A 16,607-nucleotide genomic window follows, 5' to 3' on the forward strand; every position below is an offset into this window, starting at 1 on the left:
CTAGCTCCAACTTTCTTCCAGACCTGGTAGGTACGGTGAATACAGCCTCAGATAAAGAATCATTCTACATGACCTTAGCAGCAGCTGCTAAGGAGTCAAGCGACTTGACAGGTATGTGGGGGGCAAAGTTGGACAGTGAGAGAACAGAAGTTAGGAAAGAGCCAGTTCTGTTCCCTCACCTCCCTGTTGGACTGCAGCAGGGAACAGACCTCTGAGATGTATCATGTAGAACTACTGATGGAGAAACTGTCTAGACGAATCTCTAAGTCATCAGCCAGCTTATTGGCCCGTTGTGGGGTACCATCCACCTTGTGTTTTCACCTGACCCTTCCCTATCTGCAGGTGCTCCCAATGCACATTGAGAAACATTAAAAAATGGTACTTAAGCTTTTCTCCATATCTTGTTTTGTACATTAAAGCAATGTGTTTGATGAAATTTTGACCAATTAAAAAGAGAACTAGTTGATCTTTTAAAAACCCAGTGAGCAGAACAAAAGGCAAGAATTGGACCCAAGCCAGTGAACTTAGAGCTATCCAGCTGCGCAGTTAACCAAAACTTTAAATATAATTCCATTTTCCCTCTAACAAAATCAAACTTCTTTATTTTCCTTATGAGTCTAGAAAGGACAAAGGCACACAGATTAAAGCACAATACATAAAAGAATCTAAATTCTTAATTATTGAAACTTAAAGGGATGAAGCCCTAAATCCAAGACATAGAAGAATGTCCACCTATACTGTCCTCATCTGACTTTGGTCTAGAATTTAGAGACAGTAGAATCCTATCATCCTGGAATCTGATCTCTCAGACTACGGGCTCAACCTAAGAGAATCCAAGGCCATGCAGTAGTTTCTATCTTGACATCAATTCTAAAACGCATTGGTAGCCATGATAAAAGAAAAAAAGGAAAAAGAAAAACTGCAGGCAGAATGGGTCTGGGCTAGATGACCCTAGTGAGAATCCCTCAGAATGGCATTTCTCAGAAGTTAAAGGAACAACCACACTCTTCTGCTTAATGCAGCTTCAAAGTTATTCACTTCTGGAGCTAGAGCAGGGAGCCAACACCGAGAGAGAGGATTATCTACCAAACACACTTCCAGGGCTGGGGCATGGAAAGCCATGACCTTCAGTTCCAAGGTTCCCATCTCTGATTTTCTAATCAGAAAAATGAAACACCTCTCAATCCAAGCCAGGAATACGAGGATGGTTTCAGACCCAGAGACAAGATAAATTCATTGTAAAATGCACACTACACTCATACCTCAATGTCATTGTGCTCTTGTTCTCTCTGTCCCTTAGAGCCCTTTCTTACAAAGAGAGGACATGGCAGCACCCTGTACACATTCTCACCACTGTGCCAGGGACCAGCTGTTGTGTCTAGGCATTCATGAACCATCCAAATTCCATGCATGACTCCATGCAGGCCAGTCCCAGTGTGCTGACAGGTGCCTGTTGAAGACAGGAGGTCAAACTGCTGCCCTGACATCAAGTCAAGAACTTGTACCCCATGTTCATAGTGGTATTACTGTGCAAAACAGCCAGAAGATGAAAGCATCCATGTGCCCGTCAGTGAATGAATAAACTAAATGTGCTACGTACATAAAATAAAATATTTAGATTTGAAGAGAATTGAAATTCTGGCATGTGCTATAACCTATGTAAACTTTCAAGACATTTAGCTAAGTGAAATAAGCCAAACAGAAAGAACTTGTATTAAGTGAGGCTACCTCTATGAGTCCTGAAAATAGAGAGATTCATGGATGCAGAGAATAGAATATCGTTGACCAAGTGGGTCATGGAGAGATGGGGGGGGGTTACTATAATAATTCTAAAAATTTCATTTGGGATGATGAGCAAAGTTTAGAAATGAATAAGAGTGAGGGCTGCATAATAGAATAACTACACATTGCACCAATGAGTTATACTTACAAATATAAAGGCCATAAAATTTATTGTCTTTAACATAAATCTTTTAGGTCAGGATACAGAAAGCATTCTCTGAACAAAGATTATCTGCTTTAAAATAGGTTGTTCCAGGGCCAGGAGATAACTCGGTGGTTACCAGAGGATCCCCAGAACCTACATATATGTGGGATGAATATGGCAGCTGCTCACTTGCAATTCCAGTCTCTGAAGGGAAAATAGGGCATTCATAGAACAAGCTAGTTATCTAGCCTAGCTGTATTGGTGAGCCTGGGTTTGCTTAAAAGACCTTACCTCAATGGGTAGAATAAGAAACAATTATTATGAGTGAAGTAACAGACCCAGAAAGATAAATATGAAGCATATTTGCTTATAAGTGGATATTAGCCATTAAGGAAATGATAACGAATCTACAATCAATAGACCCAAAGAGGTTAGGTAAAAAAGAAGGGGTCTAGTGGGAGATGCATAGGTCTCCCTGGGAGGTGTAAATAGATTTTATGGGCAGACTGGGAGCTGGTAGGAACAGGAGCAGGAGAATCAGGCCAGGGAACAGAGAAGGTTAAGGGAGAGAGCTTGGGGAAAGACATCTGGAATTGTCTGGAATTGGGGAGCATTTGGAGGTGTTGCTAAAACAATGGCTGCTCTCCACAGACTGACAGTGGGGACCCTTTGCTGAAAACAGCACCCACACAACTCATTAAACACAGAGATGTTGAGCTGATGCCTACATGGAACCTTCACCCACTATGTTCTAGTCTCTTTAGTACAGGAAGGTACTCAGAAGGCTATCAAAATAGAACTGTGGACATCAACTGAGCCACAAACCTTTAACCTATGTTCTGTCTGGGCTGCAAAATATACTAGGGCAATGGTGTCACAGAACTTGTGGGGATTGCCAACCAATGCCTGACTTAAAGACCACTCCAGAAGAGTAGCCTGACACTGCTTAGGTAACCAAAAAACAGAGACTACATAGCCCAGAGACCTAAGGTAAAACCAAAAGCAACTGGTATAAACAAATCAATAAAATGTTTCTTAATGACATTTTTCTATACTCATAGATAGTGCTTTTCCAGTCAACATCAGAAAGGCTTCCTCTGGCAGCAAATGGAAATAGATACAGAGACCCACAACCAGACATCAAGTGGAGAGAGAGTCTAAATAGACGGTCTCCATCAAATTCCTCCCCTCAGAGCTCCAGGAAACCCACAGAAGAGGAGGCAGAAAGCTAGTAAAAGCCATAGGGGATGAAAGACACCAAGAAAGAAATAACTAAGCAAAGAGCATCTGAGCTCACACAGACTGAAGCAACAAGCACAGGGCCTACCTGGGTCAGTAACAGGTCCTCTGAGTATATACTATAGCTGTTAACTTAGTATGTTTATGGGACTCCAGACCATGAGAATAAATGGGTCTATGAACTATAATCAGGACATATTGTATGAGAAAAGAATCTAATTTCAATAAAATTAAAAAAATAAAAGAAAAAGAAAAAAGGTGAGAAAATTTTAATTCCTATGAGGTAAAAGTAAATAGGGAAAGCATCTGTAAATTATTATGATTAAATAACAGCTCAGGTACATACTGTATCCGGTGTCATTTCACAGTCGTGTTTACTAACTTGCTGTGTAATCCCCTTGTTAGAATGTGAGGTCTGAGAGAAGGGACTGTGGCTGGCTCACCCATCCCACTACAGAGACAGCACAGATGCTTACAATCTGCCCCAAACACCCAAGTCTTATATTGGACACTGGTCATAAATTCAGGATTGTAAGATATTCGACACACAGTAGCATACATTTAGACATATTGACCTGTTATTAATAGATAGAATAATTTTGGAGAACTAAAAATGTTCATTTTGGGGGACTGTCTGGGAGAAGTTAAAGGAGAAAAGAAAGTACATAACCAAATATATTCTATGAATTACTCAAGAAGTAATAAAATCATTATCTTAATAAAAGAGACCTTACCCCAGAGAATAAGTTAGAAGAGCAGTGGAAGGAAATTCCCAGTATCTTTGGCCCTTGGCATACATGGAATTATTTTATAAATAAGAGATTAGAGACAGAGTTGTCAACACTTTGCCTAGCAATTATAATGTAGCAGTACAAGAGTAGTCTTTTAATATCAGCAACTGAGCTTATCACATTAACTTACAACCCTACCAAATGGTGGTCAAATGGTGGTCAAATGGTTTTCCCATTCATGAAGGCATTCATTCTTATGGGGACTTACCCTGATGCATGGCTGTGAGAGAGAACAGAAGCTAAAACAAAGTAGGTCTACTTCTCCCTTACAGAACAGTCAATATGGAATCGATCTAATTTTTAACTGACACACCATAACTGCACAAACTTATTTGGCATAGTGTAAGGTCTTGAGATGTATATGTAATCATCAAATTCTCCTGTTTGCATGGGGCTAGGAACACAGGCTCTTTCAATGATGCTATGCCATTATCAGCATGAAGCTTCTGTTTTGTAGTCTAATGTGGCTGCCATAACTCCTCCCACTATGCCAACATTCTGGTCCAAAGTAATAGTGAAATTATACATTTCACATCACACAATTTAGTCTCAGAACCCACATAGGAATAATAGACCTTGATGTTTGTGTTTCCAACAAAAAACAGTGGCTGTCTAAAAACAGTCGTTTTTAGTAGTTTAGTCTTTAGTTTTTAGTTTTAGTAGACAGTCTGCTACATTCAGCCCTTTGTAAGTCAGTGAGAGTCAGGCTCCTCTGAGTCATGTGTGAGCTGTGGTTACTATGGCTTTGCTGTGTAGTTTGTAATCCAGTGTTCTATTCTAACATTAATCCTATTGTTCTTTCAGATTAATGTTGTTTTAGCAACTTGGCATCTTTTGTATTCTTATGAACTGCAGGATTATTGTTTCTACTTCTCAGGGATGTCATCGGAATAGTAATGGAGAGTGCTTTGAAAGTGTAGATCACTTTCAGTGTTCTATCCATTTCAAAGTATTAACACAGCCAATTCACAAGTGTTGGAAGTCCTCAGATTTTCTAGTGTCTTCTTCAATATCTATTCTCAGTGTCTTAAAGTAGTAAAGGTCCTTTTCCTCCTGGGTAGGGTTTATTCCTGGACACTTCTTTCCTGAAGTTATGATAAATAGAATGTATTCCTAGTTTGCTTCTCACAAAGTTCTTATAGGTTTATTCAAGAATTATATACTTTTATATATTGTGCATCCCGGTACTTCATTAAAAGTTTATCAGGTCTATGAGCTTTCTGGTTGAATATTTAGAGTCTTTAAGGAGAGTCAAATCATAGGCAAGTGGGCATAATTTCATTTCTTCTTTTCCTATTTTTCTCTCTTTTAGTTCTTCTTCTTGCTTTATTGTTCCAGCTCAGACTTTAATCACTATACTAAATAACAATTAAGAGAGTGGACAATCTTGTGTCCTGAATTTTTTTTTTTTTAGCATTTTTACTTGGCTGACTCTAGATTTTCTGTCTATAGCTTTTGCTGTATTGAGGCATGTCCGTTTTGTTCCTAACCTCTTTAAGGCTTCATCTTAAGGAGATGCTGAATGCTGTCAAAGGCCTTTCTGTAACTACTGAAATAACCATGTAATTTTATTTCCCTGGCTCTATTTATGTGCTATAATACCTATATTGATTTCTCGTTGTTTAACTATCCCTGTATCCCCAGGATGAAAATAATTCGATAATTAGGTTTGACGTTTTCTTAAATTTTGTTTGCAAGTAATTTTTGCAATGATGTTCATCGGGGCAATTAATCTATAGTTTTCTTTTATGCATGTCTTTGTCTGTCTTGGAATCAGTGTAACACTGTCTTCATAACATGAGTTGGATGTTGCTGTCTTCCAGTTTATTTTATAAAATAATTGAGAAGTATTAGTAACAACTCTTCTCTTAGGACCACAGTAATTCAGCAATGAGTCTATCCCATCCTGAACCTTGCTTTGTTGGGAAATTTTCCATACGTGCTTCAATTTCCTTCATTGCATACCTTAGATCTGTTTAAGATTATATATATACATTGTGTGTATTTGTGTGTGTGTGTATATATATATATACACAAATATATTATATAATCTTATACATATATATACCTTTAACTTTTGAAGGTGCTATTTTCCTAACAGTTTTACACGTTTTCCTGGTTTTGCAGGAAATGGGAGATTACAAAGTATTTAATGATCCTTATGATTTCACTGCTGTCTGCTGAAATATTAATCTTTTTATTTTTACGTTGGATCTTTGATTTCGTCAGCTAAGAATATTCAACATATTCATTTTTTCAAAGATACAATTCTTTGTGTCATTGATTAATTGCATTATACTTTCTTTTTTGATTTTGTTTGTTTGTTTGTTAGTTTGGTTGGTTGGTTGGTTGGTTGGTTGTTTTTTTGTTTTTGTTTATTGAGACAGCCCTGGCTGTCCTGGAACTCATTCTGTAGACCAGGATGGCCTGAAACTCAGAAATCCCACCTGCCTCTGCCTCCGAAGTGCTGGGATTAAAAGCGTGCGCCACCACTGCCCAGCTGCATTATACTTTTAGTCTTCATTTCATTCATTATAGTCCTGATCTTTATTGCTTTTCTGTTTACCAATTTATTCGACTTAGTCATGGATTTCTAAGACTGTGAAGTACATCAAGAAGTAATTTATTTGAAATCTATAAATTTTTTTCTTTCTTTTATTGGATATTTTATCTACATTTCAGATGTGATCCCCTTTCCCCATTTTCCTCCTACCCAGGAACCCGCTATCCCATCTCCTCTCCTCCTGCTTCTATAAGGATGTGCCCCCACCCTCCCACTCCCACCTCCCCACCCACAAATTTCCCTACACTGGGGCATCCAGCCTTCACTAGACCAAGGACTTCCTCTCCCACCTATGCCTGACAAGACCATCCTCCCGTACATATACAGCTGGAGCCATGGGTATCTCCCTATGTGCTCCAAGGCTGGTGGTTTAGACCCTGGGAACTCTGGTTGGTTGGTATTGTTGCTTTCTCCATGGGGCCACAAACCCTTTCAGCTCCTTCAGTCTTCTCTCTCACGCCTCCATTAGGAACGCCATGATCAGATCAATGGTTAGCTGTGAGCATCCACCTCTGTATATGTCAGGCTCTGCCAGACCTCGAAGGAGACAGCTATATCAGGCTCCTGTCAGCATGCACTTCCTGGCATCCACATCAACATCTGTCTTTGTGACTGCACATGAGATGGATACCCAGGTGGGACAGTCTCCAGACGACCCCTCCTTCAGTTTCTGTCCCTCAGTTTGTCTCCATATTTGCTCCCTTGAGTATTTTGTTACTCCTTCTAAGAAAAACTGATGCACCCTCACTTTGGTCTTTCTTCTTCATGAGCTTCATGTGGTCTGCAAGTTGCATCTTGGGTATTGAGAGCTTTGGGGCTAATATCCACTTATCAGTGAGTACATACTATGTGTGTTCTTTTGTGATTGGGTTACCTCACTCAGGATGATATTGTCTAGTTCCATCCATTTGCCTAAGAATTTCTCAAATTCATTGTTTTTAATAGCTGAGTAATATTCCATTGTGTAAATGTACCACATTTTCTGTATCCATTGCTCTTTTGAAGGACATCTGGGTTCATTCCATCTTCTGGCTATTATAAATAAGGCTGCTATGAACATAGTGGAGCATATGTCCTTGTTATATGTTGGAGCATCTTCTGGGTATATGCCCAGGAGTGGTATAGCTGGGTTCTCAGGTAATGCTATGTCCAATTTTCTGAGGAACTACCAGACTGATTTCTAGAGTGGCTGTACCAGTTTGCAGTCCCACCAATAGTAGAGGAGTGTTCCTCTTTCTCCACATCTTCTCCAGCATCTACTGTCATCTGAATTTTCGTTCTTAGCCATTCTGAAGGGTGTGAGGTAGAATCTCAGGGTTGTTTGGAGTTGCATTTCTCTGATGACTAAAGATGCTGAACATTTCTTTAGGTGCTTCTCGGTCATTTGAGTTTCCTCAGTTGAGAATTCTTTGTTTATCTCTGTATCTCATTTTTAAAAATAGGGTTATTTGATTGTCCGGAGTCTAACTTCTTGAGTTCTTTGTGTAGATTGGATATTAGTCCTCTATCAGATGTAGTATTGGTAAAGATCTTTTCCCAATCTGTTGGTTGCCATTTTGTCCTATTGACAGTGTCCTTTGCCCTACAGGACCTTTGCAATTTTATGAGGTCCCATTTGTTAATTCTTGGTCTTAGAGCATAAGCCATTGGTGTTCTGTTCAGGAACTTTTCCCCTGTGCCTAGGTATTCGAGGGTCTTCCCCACCTTCTCTTCTATTAGTTTCAGTGTATCTGGTTTTATGTAAAGGTCCTTTATCCACTTGGACTTGAGCTTTGTACAAGGAGATAAGAATGGATCAATTTTCATCCTTCTACATGCTGACCTCCAGTTGAACCACCACCATTTGTTGAAAATGCTGTCTTTTTTCCACTGGACAGTTTTAGCTCCTTTGTCAAAGATCAAGTGACCATAGGTGTGTGGGTTCACTTCTGGGTCTTCAATTCTATTCCACTGATCTTCCTGCCTGTCTCTGTATCAATACCATGCAGTTTTTATCACTATTACTCTGTAGTTCAGCTTGAGGTCAGGAATGGTGATTCCCCCCAGAAGTTCTTTTATTATTGACAGTAGTTTTCACTATCCTGGGTTTTTTGTTATCCCAAATGAATTTGCAAATTGCTTTTTCTATCTCTATGAAGAATTGAGTTAGAATTTTGATGGTGATTGCATTGAATGAAATCTATGTTTTTATAACTACTCACAGCTATAAACTTTTTCCTTAGACATACCTTTGTTATCTCCCAAAGATGTTGATTAGTCATGCTTTCATTTTCACTGGATTCTAGAAACATATTCACATCCTCCCTGGTTTCTCCAATAACTCATCTACCATTTAAGATTATTCAGTTTTCACATCAGAGTTCAGCAAAGTCTCAAGAGGTAATATGGAGCAACAAGAATATTTTCACATTGGTCAGGGACTGTCACCTCTCATGAATGAAATGGTCCACAATGAAAATTTTAGTTATGAATGAAATGGCCTACAATAAAAGTTTTAGTTTGATATTTTCTAATAATATCATGGTAGACCTAACTCCACAGATCAGGCTCAGGTTAGAACATTGTGTAAGCTTTGGGGTAGCAAGCACTCATGTACTTAAATTGGATAATTTGTTGACTTTAATTAAATAATATCAATGCTCAATCATAATTAGAAGAAATATATCTGTGTTAAAAAAGAAATGTGCAAGGTTTTTTTTTTTACCTGAAATAAAATAATCATTTAGGCTGCCTTATTGTAAAAGACTGTAGCTTTCCGTTTCTATGCATTTGTATAGTTTCTCTTACCTTTGAATTTTTAGTTTCATTTTGCTATAATCTACAAAGACAGATTCTTTTTTAATTACACTTATTTTTTTTTGGTTGGTTGTATTTTTTGTTCTTTTCTTTCCCTCTGGTTTGTATCAGAGTTTGGCTGAGCTGTCATGTTGATTATTTCCTAGCTCAGTGCTGTTTATCTACCCCTTTCATTAAATTCATTTTGCCCTGTTCTATGTTCTTGTTATTGGGGCTCTCTTCCTTTCTCCTCTCTGTTTAGCGATCCTTTAAGTAACTTCTGATTATTATGAATTGCTTTTATTTGTTACTTTTCTTGAAACAGTATTATTTTTCTACCAACTTTAAAAGATAATGTTGCCAGATATGGCAATCTCAGTTGGCAATTTTTATTTTCATGGATTAAAATACATCATTTTATTCTTTTTGGTTTTTAGAGTGTATGTTGATAGATCTGATATTATGCTGAAGAGTTTGCCTTTATAAAGAAATTAAATTTTTTCTCAATATATTTGTTCTTTTAACATGTAAGACAGCGCCTTACTATGTAGAACACAGACTGGCCTCAAACTCAAAGCCTCCCAGAATCCTGAAATTACAGAAATAAGCTACCATTCTCAGGTTCTTACAGTTTTTAATGTTGCTTCCTGATAGTTTTACTATCTTGATTATGTTTCCTAGAGAGGTTCTTTTCTAGGCAAATTTAAAGTTTGTAATGCCTCTTGTACTTGGATGTCTACTTCTTTCTCAAATCCAGATCCTATACACACAATATCCCTATTGCCCTTCTCCTCTGATGCTGGTGGACAATGATGCAAATGTGGAATAGGGGATAGAGGCAATGATTTAAATCAAGATATCAATAGCCATTCCAATTGAGTTTCTCCTCCTTTGTTTTACGATTGCCATCAGAGTTACTTTGCAGGGTTGATGGTGGCAGAGACTGGAGTAGAGTGAGAAGCAGATTCAATAATGGAGCTAAGAGCACCAAACTTGGAGTCATATCTAATGACTGGCTCTCACACTAACTTGATTGGGACCATGAGGAAAGACCATGTCTAACACTTCAATTTCCTTTCCTGTGTGTCAAGGATTATAACAACTCCAGAGAGGTTCACTATGAAAGTGACTGCTAGAGACATACCATAAAGGTAACCAGCATATGATAGACTCACAATAAAGTCCCCAGAGTAATTGTATAGCTAGAAACATTTTTCCTCAACCCTCTTGTTTCATAAATAATGAAATGGGGCTCAAAGAGGCATAGTTTCCAATTTAGCCCACCTAGACAGTTCAGAACTAAGAAAGGACATTGTTGTGACTTATCCAAAGGTAAAGTATATTAAAACCCAGAAAAGAGTATGTCTTTTAGGAGCAGGCTTGAATAGTAAAAATATCAAGGATATCTATATTGGGGGGGTACTGCACACACACAGACACACACACATGCACCCTTCTGCAAAGCAACATAAACTGGAATCATATTGCCTAATCCAGTACAGAGAGCCAACCCTAGAATTTTAGACTACTCATGCTTCAGCACATTCTACCATACTATCTATTTACCCAATTCTGTTAACTTACTAAAACGTGTTTAAGCATCCCAAAATTTCCCTATCATAAAATGTAGACTTCTCTCATCCCATTGCTTCTGGTTTCCCAACAATCTATATAACAATGGACAATGGACAGGATAGCAAGAACAAAATTCTTCAGAGGGCAACAAGTTGTTTTCACGGGTTAAAGTGCCTGCTACCAAGCCCAATGACCTGAGTTCAAGACGCAAACCCATGGAGTTCAATTCCCGTAAGCTGTTCTTTAACCTACACACACAGGCTTTGGCTCTGGTGCATATACTTACATGTGTATACATGCACACACACACACACACACACACACACACTAAATAAGTATTCTTAACAAATTAAATTCTTAGCAGTCTAAATAGTTATGAAGCCAGGAAGTAATATATAGCAAATGGTTCACTAGAAATTAACAATAGAAATTTCTAGAACAAATCATTGTAATTTGCCAATGTTTCTAATGCCCAGAAAGAAATATTGAGAGTATTGCTGAGTAAAAACCAAAATAAACCCTCTAGTTTCACTTGCTTCTAGTTGACTTTAAAAATAATTCTTAGCTTTGAAGGTCACATAGATAGACAATACATTTTCCATACTGCCTTGCTGTATGCAGTGCCTTTGTTGTGTGGGTTATGATGACAGCAGTTACCTGAGTTACTTTTCAGGGACTTGGCGTCCCCTGTGGATGAAATATTGACTTTTCACTGAACTGAAGACCTCCAATCAAGCAAGATGAAAAGATTTAAATTCTGTCTTCATATTGTATATATTTGCTTTGAAGCCTTAACTTAGGGCTAAAGATAGATAGCTACCAACTACCATGACAGGTAAATCAGACCATAAGAGACAGAAAACAGAGCTCACTGCAGTTTGTGAAAGATATCTGCCATTTCCCAGAAAAAGATATAAATCTATCTCCATTGTTAGCCTCCTCCTCCCTCGCCATTCACATTCTACTGCTATAGCTTTCAACAGACTGGAGGGGTAGGCTGTGTTGTGAGCAGACCAAAGTCCCCAGTTCTCCATTCTTTGCCCACTGAATAAAAGCTCTTTCTTTTCCCATCAATCTGTCCCCTTGGTCACTGGCTTTGCCAAGCAGCAGCACCAGACTTGAACACTTTCCATAAGCCTCTCAGCAGTTGCTGGTTGTTACAAAGTCAAGCTGGTTAGTGTTCTCCAAACAAATACTTAAGGAATGTGAACAATCAGATATAGTATTCTTAGAGTAGAAGCAAATGCAATTTAAGGAAGCCAGAAAGAAAAGCTTCTGTAAACTAGTGGGAATTATGTGCCTAAAAGCTTGAAGATGTGGAAGTAAGAGACTGTGGTCATCTAAAGCAGAGGTATTCATTCATTTGACCCACCTACTCAGCAACTAATCCTTACTAATACTAACTAGCTACAAGCCCTGAGCCTTCACCATAGAAACCATATCCTATCTGCAGGTCCTGCCTGCAGAGAGATTATATTCTAGTAAAAGAGACAGAGAAAAGTTAAATAATCACACATATAAACACAATGACCCACTTGGGGAAATTCAAGGAAGGAGAGGCTGTGGTTGGAGCACACATTGTTGGTGACTCACTCAGGCCTCAGGAATGACCATGCTTCATGGATGTGCCCATCCTTTGTGATGTGTGTAACTTGTGGGTGAACCCCTCTCACCAATATCTTACTCCTAAACTAATCTGTCATGTCAGTGACTTTTCAAGATTGCCCTCTGACATCTGCTACAAAAAAATACTTTGGACTTAGGAAATCTTGGTAGCCCACGTGTTGGTATCAGGCTCCAAACCCACTGACATCATATCTAGGCAACTTCCACATCGTTGCCAAGAAAACCACCATACAGTCCCAGAATGCACCTGGCTACCTCCCACCTTCACCTTGGAGAGGCTACATCACCACCCATATAAATAAACAGAACCCCCTGATCTCTCTCTTCTTCTTCTCTTCTTTCCTCCCCCACCCCCCACTTTTGCCCTATCTACTGAATAAACCCCACTTGGAACTTATTGCTCTGGTGTGACCTGTTCCAAGCCTCGTGTGAACGAATATCACCATGGCCAATCTCAGGTGGGTTTCAGTATAAGAGTCTCAACATTTGCCTCAAGGCACAAACTTTTCAAGCAGGCTCTCTTGCAGATCAAGCAGAAGCCAAGTTTTCCTAAAACCATACTCTGGTGTAGCTCTCTCCTCCTCCATCAGTTTATTGAGTGGAATCTTGTTAGTAAATCCTGAACACATTCACGCCCCACCTCAGAATCTATTTTTAGCTAAGGCAATACGATTCTGAAAGTGCCTTCCCCTGGAAACATTGCAGGTGTGACTGCTATATCACGTGTGCATCACTAGGTGGCGGAGAGGAGAGAGGCTATGTCTGTGCTCAGTGCTCTGACCTATGAACATCTGAATGATTAGGAGCCTAACATTCCCTGAAAAAGTCGAGCTTGAGATGACCAGCAGTCCAATGCCAGGCAGGCCCAGACTCCCTAGCAGGAGTGAGCCCGAGACAGCCACCTGACTGGCACTATGGGACTCAGACAGGAAGGTAGCCTGAGATGAGCACCAGTTCAGTCTAGCACTGTGCAGGCCTGCTGTGGGGCAGGCCAAGTCCAATATGACCCATGCCCAGAGCCCATAGTGCACAAGTGGGATATAGCACTCCTGAGACCACTCCTGGGATGACCCCAGAAACTCAGAGACCCCAAGTGCCAAGTACGTGGTGGAGAACTGGAAAAGAAAGAGAAACAGAAGGCTGTGTGAACAATGAAAAGAGAAAGAACTGGAGACTCGAGGGTAGTTGAGGAACAGCCTGATGTGAGTAGCCAGTAATGCCACCTGGGTTTATGTCTGGGTTGATGGCCCTGCAACAGCAGGGTTCTGTTACCACCAAAGGCCAGGTGATGTCCATAGTCTGTGGTGCCAATCAGGGCCATGTTGATGTCTGAGGGATGTGCAAAACTGGACCACATTTCACCTGGGCATCATGGAAGAGCTAGCCCTGGGAGCATGAGAGCAGGAGAACCATCTCTGTTCTTCACCTGATGCAGCACCTGTGAGAGCAGGCTCTGCACCTCACCTGGGTATCACAATAGAGCTAGCCCCAGACATGGTGGTTGCAGGTAAGTCAGACCCCAGAGCCTGCCCTTCCTCTTGTCTGCTGTCTGGTGGCGTAAGCGACAGAGCTCTCCTCCTCCTCCTCCTCTTCCTCCTCCTCCTCCTCCTCCTCCTCCTCCTCCTCCTCCTCCTCATCCTCCTCCTCCCTTTTTCCCTCATGGCAGCTTGAGGCCATGAGAGTAGTAAAGCTGTCCCTTCCTCTCACCTGCTGCAACACTCAGGAGAGCTGACCTTTCCTCTCATCTGCTGCGACACTCAGGAGAGCTGACCCTGATAAACGGAGCATGAGTAAAACAGCCCTGAGGTTGTGAGCATGGGAAGGTTGGCCTACAACTTGTCTGCCATTTGGAAGCATGAACAAAAAAGAGATGCCCACCCCACCCTTGCACCTTACTACCTTCAGTAGTGGAAGAGCTGGTACTCCCACTGATGAACTCCCGGAGTGCATGAAGGGAACAGTTCTACAGATCGAAAACTACAGGATCTCCATGACACAGAGCAACAACAAGATAGCAGAGAGGAGTCCTAGTGAGGTTCCAGAATTGATAATATAGCAGAAGCCAGAAGCCTAGCATCAAGGCCTAGTATCAACATATCATTACAACGAACATTTATAAGCCAAGAAGTGTGGGCAAAAGGATACACTGTGGTACTCAACAGCTACCACAATAAATTTATTTTCCTCTGTTGTGGGGGATGTTGGAAGGGAAGGGGAGGGGTTGGAGGGAAGGGGGTGATGAGCGGGATTCAGGTGCATGATGTGAAATTCACAGAGAATCAATAAAAAGTATTTTTTAAATAAAAGATTCTTAAAGTACATGATTGGGATATTTGAACAAGGCTTTCCTGAGAAAATAATTGATTTGAAGGAGGAAATAAAGAAAATTGTTTGGGTTTTTGCTGGGGCAGAGTCCTGGTCTGCCCTGAAAACACCATATCCTGACCTATTCTAGAGGAACCACTGTACTCAGAGCAGCAGGTAAGAACTCTCCACCACAACCCTACATCCCAGAGCCGCAGCTGGGAGCCTGGGGCACTCAGGACCCATCACCCACCCAAACTCCGCCCTCCTGAATACCACTCCCCTTCTGCCCCTCACATGGTCCTTTCTCCTGGAGCAGACTCCTATCTGGTCTGCTCCCTTAAAGACACCATATCCTGACCCATCCAAGAGGAACCACTGTACTCAGAGCAGCGGACTCCTAGCTGGTCTGCTCCCTTAAAGACACCATATCCTGACCCATTCTAGAGGAACCACTGAATGCAGAGCAGCAGAGGAACCACTGTACATCCTGAATGAGGTAACCCAATCACAAAAGAACACACATGGTATGCACTCACTGATTAAGTGGATATTAGCCTCTAAGCTCTCAATACCCAAGATACAACTCACAGACCACATGAAGCTCATGAAGAAGGAAGACCAAAGTGTGGGTGCTTCACTCATTCTTAGAAGGAGTAACAAAATACTTGTGGGAGCGGATACAGAGGCAAAGTATGGACAGAAACTGAAGGTGGGGCTGTCCAGAGACTGCTCCACCTGTGTGTTCATCCCATGTGCAGTCACCAAACACAGACACTGATGTGGATGCCAAGAAGTGTATGCTGACAGGAGCATGATCTAGCTGTCTCCTTAGAGGTCTACCAAAGTCTGACATCATACAGAGGCAGATGCTCACAGCTAACCATTGATCTGATCATGGAGTTCCCAATGGAGGAGTTAGAGAGAAGACTGAAAGAGTTGAAGGAGTTTGTGGCCCCATGGGGAGAGCAACCATACCAACCAGCTCCCAGTGTCTAAATCACCAGCCTGGGAGCACACAGGAAGGAACCCATGGCTCCAACTGTATATGTAGGGGAAGATGGCCTTGTCGGGCATAGGTGGGAGAGGAAGTCCTTGATCTAGTGAAGGCTGGATGCCCCAGTATGGGAGAATTCGAATATATACCCTGTGAAGTAAGAGAGGGGGGGGGGGGGGGGCACATCCTCAATAGAAGCAGGAGGAGGGGGGATGAAATAGGAGGTTTCTGGTGGGAGAGGGGAATAGGGAAAGAGAATAACATCTGAAATGTAAATAAAATATCCAATAAAAAATAACTTAAAAAAGAAATCAAGATGAAAAATAATAAAATATAAAGAAGAGGAAACAAAAAAAGAAAAATAAAGAAAAAAATTGTTTGGAAAACAAGGAGACAGGCTACTACACAGAACTATCATGAACAAAGGTCCTGTGGCAGAAAGGCATGTAGCTTCTTGGATTACCTCAAAGAAAGTTTGTATACATGAAACTGCATAGTAGGAGGAAGGCTGTTGTGATAAAAGAAGACAAGATGGGCTCAGATACAAGCTCAACATCAGTTTACAGACCAATGTAATTCTGGCACTAAGAGAGACCGAGGCAAAGGGATCTTAAATTCATTCAAGGGCAGCCTAGGCTACATGGCATGACCCTGTTTCAAAAAGGAAGGTCTCAATGCTGCTCTTTCTAGAATAGCAGAGTGTTTGACAGTGAAGCAACTCTACCCAGATTCAAGTCTTACCTCTCTTACTTCACAGGGTATGAACTATTTTAGGTAACTTCCTGAATATCTACTTCCTTTGGGTAAAAT

At 40.7% G+C, this 16,607-nt stretch overlaps 1 non-coding gene across 1 annotated transcript; it reads left to right on the forward strand.

Moving 5' to 3' along the window:
- The first annotated feature begins 13,179 nt into the window (after window positions 1–13,179).
- LOC114623939 lies at window positions 13,180–13,311 on the forward strand. Its single transcript, XR_003711855.1, has one exon. It is a non-coding gene; the product is annotated as a small nucleolar RNA SNORA17 (small nucleolar RNA).
- The last annotated feature ends 3,296 nt before the right edge of the window (window positions 13,312–16,607 follow it).

The sequence above is a fragment of the Grammomys surdaster genome, unplaced genomic scaffold (assembly GCF_004785775.1).
Source record: "Grammomys surdaster isolate TR1022 unplaced genomic scaffold, NIH_TR_1.0 64, whole genome shotgun sequence".
Taxonomy (NCBI): domain Eukaryota; kingdom Metazoa; phylum Chordata; class Mammalia; order Rodentia; family Muridae; genus Grammomys; species Grammomys surdaster.